At 45.2% G+C, this 11,431-nt stretch overlaps 1 long non-coding RNA gene across 1 annotated transcript; it reads left to right on the top strand.

Moving 5' to 3' along the window:
- Window positions 1-3,503: 3,503 nt before the first annotated feature.
- Window positions 3,504-11,107, top strand: LOC129138058 (uncharacterized). Its single transcript, XR_008541003.2, has 3 exons — window positions 3,504-4,935; window positions 9,034-9,091; window positions 9,612-11,107. It is a non-coding gene; the product is annotated as an uncharacterized LOC129138058 (long non-coding RNA).
- The last annotated feature ends 324 nt before the right edge of the window (window positions 11,108-11,431 follow it).

Here is an 11,431-nt window from a genome sequence, read left to right as displayed (position 1 = left end):
AGTAATCTACAGACCCTCCTCTGTCACCCCAGGGACCTCACAGATTCCCCATCCCCGATTCCAGGATCTATAGAACCTCATCTCTTACCCCCACAGATCTATTAATAAGAGGGTACATTCATGGAAGACTGTGTTGACCATTTTACACACCCACTGCATGTGTGTATGTGTGTGTGTGTGCGCTGATTAATGGACTTAGGTAAACTTTAGCGTTTTGGTAGGCAATGCAGTTTTTCAATGCCTTTTCTTTTTCTTTCTTTTTCTTAACATCTTTAAAAGCCTTACCCCAGTAAGTGTGGATTGCAATTCATTAATGCCTATCCTTTATTGAGTCCTTGTCATGCATATTTATTAATAATAATTCATAATTCTTACAACTCAGAGACACCAGAGACTCACATGAGAAGAATGGCTGTGGATTTTTATTTACTTATTTATTCATTTTGGCTTCTGTAGATTATAAAAGTCATTCATTTGCATCAAGTCACTAAGTGTATACTTTGTTTTCTAAAAAACAATTCTAATTACAAAAAAATTGTTTTTAGACAGGGTCTCACTCTGTCACCCAGGCTGGAGTGCAGTGGTATAATCATGGCCACCATAGCCTCGACATCCTGGGCTCAAGTGATCCTCCCACCTGAGCCTACCTAGTAGCTGAGACCACAGGCATGTACCAATACATCCACCTAATTAAAAAAAAATATTTTTTTTGGTAGATATGTGGGTCTCACTATGTTGCAGAGACTGGCCTTGAACTCCTGGGCTCAACTGATCCTCCCACCTTGGCCTCCCAAAGTGAGATTACAGGTGTGAGCCATTGCACCCAGCTGATAAAATCTTAAAAAGAGTAATTTTGGGACCTAATGTAAAATTTCCACTGAGATGATGCGTCAGAAATTAAGGTAGAATAAGATGGTCCTAGGGCATCTGAAACAACGGAAACTAAATCTTGGGCCAGGCGCGGTGGCTCACGCCTGTAATCCCAGCAATTGGGAGACCGACGTGGTTGACTCACTTGAGGTCAGAAGTTCGAGACCAGTCTAGCCAACATGGTGAAACACTCTACTAAAAATACAAAAATTAGCCTGGAGGTTGCAGTGAGCCAAGATTGCGCCACTGCACTCCAGTCTGGGCAACAGAGGGAGACTCTGTCTCAAAAAAAAAAAAAAAAAGAAGAAGAAGAAAAAACAAAATCTTAATTTCTTCATCAAGTGTAAAAATGTGGACTGGACTCTGGAGGAATAATACATAAAAAGACACACAGGCAATATTTTTTTTGAAGTTTTATTGAGAAATATTAATAACATACCACAGAAGCCACCCATTGAAAGTGTAAAATTCAACGGTTTTCAGTATATTTGCACAGTTGTGCAAACAGCACCACAATAAATTTTAGATCATTTTCATTACCCCGAAGAAAACCCCATATCCCTCCATTTCCCCCCAACTCCCCTAACCCTGGGCCACAACTAATCTACTTTCTGTTTCTATGTATTGGTCTATTTTGGACATTTTATTTAAATGGAATTACATAACGTGGTCTTTCGTGACTGGCTTCTTTCACTTAGCATCATATTTTCAAGGTTTACTCAATGTTGCATGTGCAGAGGGGGCACTTTACATAAGGATAAACCTAGGAGGGAGGTGCTTATTGATTTTGAAACTTCACTCCAATATTGTAAAAGGGAAATGATTGGTTTCAAATAGAGGAAAAACCTGTTCAAGCTAAAATCCTCCGTTTTCACCAGTTTGTAATGTGGGGTTTTATTGCGAAGAATGGCAAGGTTTTTATACATATTTTCTGCAAATTCTCCCTGTGTTTGGGGAACGGTCACAGAATGTGGAGGTGTGGGCTTCTGGACTCAGTGGCTGGAGATTCAAGTCCAGGAGAACTCAGGTCCCAGGTTAGGCAGAGAAAGACAGTCCAAGAGTGCCGATAGAACTCTTTGAAATAGAAAATTTTAAATGTCCCCTCCCAAAGAGTCCCAGATAACCACACAAAAGAGGAGTTTGCTGAGCTGGTCCGTCGCGATTGTCCAATAAGATGCAGACAGACTAGGAAAGAAGGGAGTTTCTTTCTGCAACCGGTTAGACAGAGAAGCCAAGTAACTCACCAGACCAACTCAAAGTTTCAAGTTTTTTTTCTAGTGCTTATATACATCTTAAGCTCAATGCTACGGTGGGACTGCACCTACAAGCAGAAATGTTGCATTCAATCAACATCTAATCTTTAACTAGGGCCTAGGGTCTGGAAAGATTTCTCTAGAGTCTTGGAAAGTTTCTGAATCTTAAGAGGCCGAGGTGAATGTGTAAGAATGCTATTATTATTCGATCAGACTTTAGGGTCTGAGAGGACCCAGGCGGGGTCTTAATGGGTTCGTATTCGCATTCCATCCCTGATACTCAGGCACCAGTTTCTCAATTACTTTAACGTTTAACTTACGCATTCATCAAAATTATAGTAAAGTGTTAATGGAAACTGTCCTGGTTGCTAATGGAAACCTGGCCTGCCACACTGCCGAACTGAAGCCCACTGCAGAACACTGAAAATGCCTGCAAACACTGACTTTACTGACAACTCTTAAATTACAGAAAATCAAGTTCATGCTGCCTCCCCGCTCTGTCCTACGGAATTGCTAGTTACAAACGTGCACATTGTCCTAGGTTCGGTTTTGCAAAGATGGAGCCCTTCAGCGAAAGCATTTATTTGATTTCATGCATTAATGTTTCCTTTATCCATTTCCTTTTTACTTATTTATTTAAAGACGGAGTTTCCCTTACTGCAACCTCCGCCTCCCGGGTTCAAGTGATTCTCCTGCCTCAGCCTCCCAAATAGGTAGGATTACAGGCATGCGCCGCCATGCCCCGCTAATTTTTGTTTTTGTTTTTTTCTTTTGAGACGGAGTTTCACTCTTGTTGCCCAGGCTGGAGTGCAATGGCGCGATCTTGGCTCACCGCAACCTCCGTCTCCCGGGTTCAAGCGATTCTTCTGCCTCAGCCTCCCGAGTAGCTGGATTACAGGCATGCGCCACCACCCCGGCTAATGTTGTATTTTTAGTAGAGACGGGGTTTCTCCATGTTGGTCTGGCTCGTCTTGAACTCCTGACCTCAGGTGATCCACCCGACTCGGCCTCCCAAAGTGCTGGGATTACAGGCGTGAGCCACCGCGCCCGGCCAATTTTTGTATTTTTAGTAGAGACGGGGTTTCACCACGTTGCCCAGGATAGTCTCGAACTCCTGAGCTCAGGCAATCCAGCCGCCTCGGCCCCCCAAAGTGCTGGGATTACAGGCGTGAGCCACCGCGCCCGGCCTATTTTATTTTAAGACGGAGTCTCACTCTGTCGCCCAGGCTGGAGCGCAGGGGCGGGATCTCGGCTAACTGCAACCTCCGCCTCACCGGCTCACTGCAACCGCCGGCTCACTGCAACCGCCGGCTCACTGCAACCTCCGGCTCACTGCAACCTCCGCCTCGCCGATTCACGCGATTCGTGTGCCTCCGCCTCCCGACTAGGTGGGATTACAGGCGCCCGCCAGCACGCCTGGCTAATTTTTGTATTTTTAGTACAGACGGGGGTTTCATCATGTTGGCGGCCGGACTGTTCTCTAACTCCTGACCTCAAGTAATCGGCCCGCCTCGGCCTCCCAAAGTGCTGGAACTACAGGCATGAGCCACCGCGCCTCGCCCCATTTCCTTTATTTTATTTTATTATGTTCAGACGGAGTTTCGCTCTTGCTGTCCAAGCTGGAATGCAGTGGCGCGATCTCGGCTCACCGCAACCTCTACCTCCCGGGTTCAAGCGATTCTCCTGCATCAACCTCCGGAGTAGCTGGGATTACAGGCGCACGCCACCACGCCCGACTACATTTCCTTTATTTTATTTTCATACTTTACTAGCCTGTTTGTTGATCACAAGACTGGCGGTGCACAAGGTTGGGTCTCGGTGTTCACCGGGCGGTGGGCATGGGCGAGGTGGGAGGGTCTCCAGCGCCTGGTGCTAATCTCCAAGAAAGTGCAGGAAACAGCACCAAACGTGATTGCAAAGTTTTGGTTTGGCGCGGCGGGTAGGCGTTCCAGCGCAGAAATGCGCAGGAAAGTTTCTGCTGTGCTTGTAGGATGGTCGGCCCCAAGCGCTTCTTTTGTTTTTTGAAACAGAGTTTCGCTCTGTCACCCAGGCTGGAGTGCAGTGGCGTGATATCCGCTCACTGCAAGCTCCGCCTCCCGGGTTCACGCCATTCTGCGGCCTCAGCTTCCCGAGTAGCTGGGACTATAGGCGCCCGCCACGACGCCTGGCTAATTTTTCGTATTTTTAGTAGAGATGGGGTTTCAACGTGTTAGCCAGGATGGTCTCCACCTTCTGACCTCGTGATCCGCCCGCCGCGGCCTCCCAAAGTGCTGGGATTACAGGCGTGAGCCGCCGCGCCCGGCCGGCCCCAAACACTTCTTATTGGCTAATCTGGAGCAAACCTGCATGTCCATTGGCTGAAAGCTCCATCTATTTGAGGGTGACTGAGAGCGTCCCTTCCTTCTGTGTTGCCTGGAAACGGACTGTCCGCCTAGTAACATCTGATCACGTTTCCCATTGGTCACCGTTTCCGGAAGCCCGCTCTCCCGTTTCCGGAAGCCCGGTACGCTCTGGGTCTGCAGATGGCGTCCTGGGTCTGCAGATGGCGTCCGGGGTCTGCAGATGGCGAGTGTGATTCCGCAGTCTTGGGCTGTTTGGCCAAGCGCCCGCCGGACATGGTACGCCGAAGGGTCATCGGCGTGGAGTCCTCGGTTTCAGCGTCCGCGGCTGGGAAGTCGGCCATCGCTACGGCCGGAACTGGGACTCGGGATGCGTCCCGGCCCTTCCCCATCGGTCCACCGCACTCGTGGGCGCCCGCATTGGTGCTGACATAATATCCTGACCTCTGACCCGTATTGTCTCGCGATTAAAGGTAAAAAACGGGGCTTTTTCATCCCACTGGGGTAAAACGCCCTTTTATTTCTAGCCAGGTGTTTTGTTGCAGAACGCCTCGAAGGGAGGGAGTGACCGGCAGGTTGAGGTTTATTAAATAAAATACATTCCTGGTTTATGTTTATAATAAAGCACTCCAACCTTTAAAAAATCTCACTTTTTGCCAGTTGTATTATATAGTGGACTGTCTCTGATAAGGACAGCCAGTTAAAATGGCATTTTGTTGTTGTTCCTAATTAAACCAATTTTTAGTTTTGGTGGTTTTCCTAACAGCAGCAACTTCTCAGGCTTTATAAAATCATATTTCTTGTGGGAAATTTCTGTGAAAGGCACAGCGAGTTCGGAATTGTTTTAAAGGAAGTAAGTTCCTGGTTTTGATATCTTAGTAGTAGTGTTTTCCCCAATGTCTTTGAAATCTTATTTTTGGAGCACGTATGTAGAGTAACTTTTGTGAAAGAAACAACTTTGATTTTTTTTTTTTTTTTTTTTTTGAGACGGAATTTCGCTCTCGTTGCCCAGGCTGGAGTGCAATGGTGCAATCTCTGCTCACTGCAACCTCCGCCTCCCAGGTTCAAGCGATTCTCCTGCCTCAGCCTCACGAGTAGCTGGGATTATAGGCATGTGCCACCACGTCCAGCTAATTTTGTATTTTTAGTAGAGATGGGGTTTCTTTATGTTGGTCAAGCTGGTCTCGAACTCCCGACCTCGGGTGATCTGCCTGCCTCGGCCTCCCAAAGTGCTGGGATTACAGGTGTGATTCACCACACCTGGCTGATTTCATATATATATCTTTCTAAATCCTTTAAAACGTTAGTGGATCTCTTAACTTTTGTAGGATTTATTTCATAGTGTGAATGCGACACCTGTAGGCTCCAGGTCTCTGTCTTCATGAGGTGTGAAGATTCAGTGCTTTATAAAACAATCCCCACATTCTTCATAGGCCTTGTTCTTAATTCTCAGCACGCTTGTGCTTCTGACATTGTTACTAAAATTAAGCTAAGTTTTTCTGGTTATGTGAGAGCTGTGTAAATGTCCAGCATTAGCCACTAATGTTTCTCCTTGCTATTTCTCCGTATCTTAATACTGACTCTCAATCCATTACTCAGATGGGTGTCTTTTTCCTGGATGTCTGGAAACTAAGCCTGGCTATCCCTCTGACCTCCCTGCCGAGCTACCATTTTTTTCCTCTCTCTCTTTTCTTGTCTACACTTGAGTTGGTAACCTCAGCTCTTTCATGAGCAACCTTGATGCCTTTGACTCCCTCTGAGTTTATTACCCACAGTTCCATCAGCCAAGTTTAGGGGCCCATGAGAAGGGCTCGTGTAAATTTTCACATTCCTCTAACCAAAATGTAATGTTTCCTTCCATCTTGAATATAGGCTGTAGACCCCTCGGGTATGGGGTATTGTTGGCAGTGAGACCACAGCAGGTTTTATGTCATCTGACAGCATCTACAAATAGCCTTCATGGTTGTCACTGCTTCCCAAGACATTTCCAAGTAACAGTTCCCAGTGATGACGTGCTACTCGCTATTGTTACTTAATGTGTTAAGGTGGCTGTCATAGGCACTATTACTATGTCAGAAATTACACCAAAATTTAGTGGCTCAAACAATCATTATGTTATGTGGATTCTAATGCTCACAGTCAGGATTTCAGATATGGCTCAAGGGTAGCCCACTTGTCTCTGTTCCATGATGTCTGGCCTCAGCACGGAAGACTCAACGGCTGGGGTCTGCAACCGTTTGGAGGCTTGTTCCCTTGTGGGGAAAAGAAAGAGAGATCAGACTGTTACTGTGTCTATGTAGAAAGAAGTAGACATAAGAGACTCCATTTTGTTCTGTACTAAGAAAAATTCTTCGGCCTTGAGATGCTGTTAATCTGTAACCCTAGCCCCAACCCTGTGCTCCCAAGAGACTTGTGCTGTGTTGACTCAAGGTTTAATGGATTTAGGGCTATGCAGGATGTGCTTTGTTAAAAAAAGTGCTTGAAGGCAGTATGCTTGTTAAAAGTCATCACCATTCTCTAATCTCAAGTACCCAGGACACAATACACTGCGGAAGGCCGCAGGGACCTCTGCCTAGGAAAGCCAGGTATTGTCCAAGGTTTCTCCTCATGTGATAGCCTGAGATATGGCCTCCTGGGAAGGGAAAGACCTGACCATCCCCCAGCCTGACACCCATAAAGGGTCTGTGCTGAGGAGGATTAGTAAGAGGAAGGCCTCTTTGCAGTTGAGATAAGAGGAAGGCATCTGTCTCCTGCTGGTCCCTGGGAATAGAATGTCTCAGTGTAAAACCTGATTGTATGTTCCATTTACTGAGATAGGAGAAAACCACCTTAGGGCTGGAGGTGAGACTTGCTGGCGGCAATACTGCTCTTTAATGCACTGAGATGTTTGTATACGTGCACATCAAGGCACAGCACCTTTTCTTAACCTTGTTTATGACACGGAGACCTTTGTTCACATGTTTTCCTGCTGACCCTCTCCCCACTATTACCCTATTGTTCTGCCACATCTCCCTGTCTGAGATGGTAGAGATAATGATCCATAAATACTGAGGGAACTCAGAGACCGGTGGGTCCCCTGGGCCCACTTTTCTTTGTCTATCTTTTTTTTTTTTTTTTTTTTGAGATGGAGTCTCGCCCTGTCGCCCAGGCTGGAATGCAGTGGTGCAATCTCGGCTCACTGCAACCTCCGCCTCCCGGGTTCAAGCGATTCTCCTGCCCCAGCCTCCCAAACAGCTGGGATTACAGGCGCGCACCACTATGCCCAGCTAATTTTTGTATTTTTAGTAGAGACGGGGTTTCACTATGTTGGTCAGTCTGGTCTCAAACTCTTCACCTCGTGATCCGCTCGCCTGGGCCTCCCAAAGTGCTGGGATTACAGGCGTGAGCCACCATGCCCAGCCTTCTTTGTCTATACTTTGTCTCTGTGTCTTTTTCATAGTCTCTCATCCCACCTGACGAGAAACACCCATAGGTGTGGAGGGGGCAGGCACCCCTTCAGTTGGGCAAATAGTCTAATATTTATTTATTTATTTATTTTTGAAACAGAGTCTTAGTCTGTCTCCCATGCTGGAGTTCTGTGGCACCGTGTCAGCTCACTGCAACCTCCATGTCCTGGGTTCAAGCAATTCTCTTGCCTCAGCCTCCAGAGTAGCTGGGATTACAGGCGCCCACCACGCCTGGCTAACTTTTTAATATTTTTAGTAGAGACGGTTTCACCATGTTGGCCAGGCTGGTCTCGAACTCCTGACCTCAGGTGATCTGCCCGCCTGGGCCTCCCAAAGTGCTGGAATTACAGGTGGGTGCTTGGCCAAGGGGCTGATATTTCTTAAGGGCTTCCCCTGAGAAAGAAGAAGCCAAACCTACTCAGGCAAATCTTGTTTATTTATTCTTCTAGGTCCAGATTTTGAACAAATCTCTCTAGAGATTGAACAGGGTAAGGCTCACCTTTCAATAGTTACACCAAGAAAGGCCTAGCTGATGACTTAAGCTATGGTTTTAGGCAGCACGAGAGTGGTCAGGTGGACAGTAGGGAAGTCTACATGTAACCCAAACGGAAAAGAGAAAAGGCCCCTGAGAAATCAGGGCAAATTGCCACAGTGTCTTTTTCTTGATGGTGTCACTGGCATGTGGGTTCCCTTCCCACTGTGTTCGCCAAAGGACATGAGGCCACAGACTGCAGTGCCCATGAACAGAGGAGCTGTGGGGATGGTAGTTTGATCGCTCCATTCAAATGCACACCCCGGTGCGTGTGCGTCTCTTCTGATGCAGCGCCCCAGTGGGTAAGCTCTGTGCTTCTCCACACAGTGGATTAGGAGTGGAAACATTCTGTCTGTTTAGTGCTTGATGGTTTGGTTGGGACTTCATGTCATGGTGATTAGAGCCAGTGATCCTAACAGTTTAAAATTGTTGAGCTTGTGGGTAGGTATTTGGGAGATAGTGTATGTGTTACCTAGTGTTTGTCATCTGCAGTGGTTTTGTTACTTTTTGCATAAACTGCGGAGAATGTTTACTATCTGCAGATAGTAGAGAAATCACCAGTCACTCTAAAATCCTCCCATTTCTTGGTCTAGAGCTGCGCCTGGATCCCGCCGCAGTGAGGAGACCTGAAGACCAGAGGAAACACAGCAAGTAGGCCCTTTAAACCACTCACCTGTGTTGTCTTCCAGTTTATTCTGTTTTATTTTGTTTCCATCATTTTAAGGGGTTAAAATCATCTTGTTCAGACCTCAGCATATAAAATGACCCATCTGTAGACCTCAGGCTCCAACCATATCCCAAGAGTTGTCTGGTTTTGTTTAAATTACTGCCAGGTTTCAACTGCAGATATCTCTGGAAGGAATATTCCAGATTCCCTGAGTGGTTTCCAGGTTAAAGTCCTATAGGCTTCTTCTGTTTTGAGGAGGAGTTCCTGTCAGAGAAAAGCCTGATTTGGATTTTTAACTTTAATGCTTGTGAAATGCTGTAAAAAATAATTTTCTACCCCTAACATTAAAGTACTGTTAGTGAGAAATTAAAATTCCCTCAGGAGGATTAAACTGCCATTTCAGTTACCCTAATTCCAAATGTTTTGGTTGTTAGAATTTTCTTTAATGTTCATGAAGAAGTGTTTTATATTTTCCATCAAGATTAATTCTCTTTTTTTTTTTAGACGGAGCCTTGCTCTGTTGCCCAGGCTGGAGTGTAGTGATCTCGGCTGACTGCAAGCTCTACCTTCCGGGTTGACACCATTCTCCCACCTCAACCCCCGGAGTAGCTGGAACTACAGCCTCCTGCCACCACGCCTGGCTAATTTTTTTTTTGTATTTTTAGTAGAGACGGGGTTTCACCATGTTAGCTAGGATGGTCTCGATCTGCTGACCTCGTGATCCACCCGCCTCGGCCTCTCAAAGTGCTGGGATTACAGGCGTAAGCCACTGCGCCTGGCTGTTTTTTCATTTCTATTATGATTTGTTCTGTGGAATGTCAGGGACTTAGCGGTATTTTTATCACATGTTTATAAAGCTGAATAGTTTTGTATGTCAGCTCAGCATCCTTAGTGTCAGCCATGCTAGTCTCCTGCTGTGCATAGATCGAGGCCTGTCCACACCCGAATCTCCTGGGTTCCCACTGTCAGCACCTGAAGGTACCCACCAGATGTGTCTGTCACTTCCCTACATCCACCTCTCTTGTGGTTCTCATGTTTCTGCCTCCCTAGAGACCATTTCTCTGTAGAGCAGCGCTTTCCAATAGAAATACAATGCCAGACACATAAGTTGTTTTAGATTTTCTAGTAGTCACTTTAGAAAAGTTAAAAAGAAACAGGTGAAATTAAGTTTTATTGCACCTAAAATGTTAGCATTATCCAAAATATCACTTCAACATCTTATCAAAATAAAATTATTAATGAGATTGTTTACAGTTCCAATAAATAGGCGAACTGAGAGCATACACAGTAGTATTCTGTTCTAATTTCTGCTTCACTGTGAGTGTCTTGACATAGTCTTAAAAGATTATTGCTGTGAAATATTATACATGTAACTCATAACCTCTACAATTCTGCAGTTGTAATTGGTTGTCTTACCTAATAATCAGTTGCTTTGCTTCATAATATTTAAATTGGCATCTCTATTTTCCAAAAGGCATAAATACTAGTATAGTTTTTTAGAGCCAGGAGAAAGTTCACTTTATTTACTAACATAACTTATACATAAAAATTTAATAAATCTCCCTGCTTCTTTTCTTTTGCATCATAACAACCACTGAAAATAATATTTCTATGGCAGTTGGGGGTAAATGGACAATAGCTTTTGTGACCAGAGGTGAATGGCCCAGGGGCTCCAGCACTCCAGGTCCCACTGAGCCTGCCCCACAGCTGAGGGCATCGGTATTTCCACACACCTATAATGTACAGTGCCCCAGAACAGAGATCGGATGCTCTCCTTTATTCAAATGGGGTGTTGAGAGTATTGTCATTGTAATTGAATTAGTAAGTAAGTATTTATACACTGTTAAAATCTGGTTGGATTTGTGTCCCTTCACAAAACAAATTGCTTAAATGAAACCACAGAGTTAACATAATTGACTACATCTGCTTCTATGAGATGCTGTTCTAACATTTAATTAGAATCTAATTTGAAATGTCAATAAAAAGTTTATTCAACTGAATTATATTTAGACTTTTTGTTGTTGTTGTTGTTTTGAGATGGAGTTTTGCTCTTGTAGCCCAGGCTGGAGTGCAATGGCGCGATCTTGGCTCACTGCAACCTCCTTCTCCCGGGTTCAAGCGATTCTCCTGCCTCAACCTCCCGAGTAGGTGGGATTACTGGTGCCTGCCACCACGCCCAGCGTGAACCACTGCACCCGGCCTTTATAGATTATTTTACTTTATTTTAGTTACTTATTTTTATGACATTGTTATAAAAACGCTTATTTTTAAAAAAAATCAACCAATATAACAAAGAACAAAGAAGATAATCAACAAGCATTCCC

This window comes from Pan troglodytes, chromosome 20, assembly GCF_028858775.2.
Source record: "Pan troglodytes isolate AG18354 chromosome 20, NHGRI_mPanTro3-v2.0_pri, whole genome shotgun sequence".
NCBI classification, from domain to species: domain Eukaryota; kingdom Metazoa; phylum Chordata; class Mammalia; order Primates; family Hominidae; genus Pan; species Pan troglodytes.
This window is presented reverse-complemented; position numbering and strand designations above follow the sequence as displayed.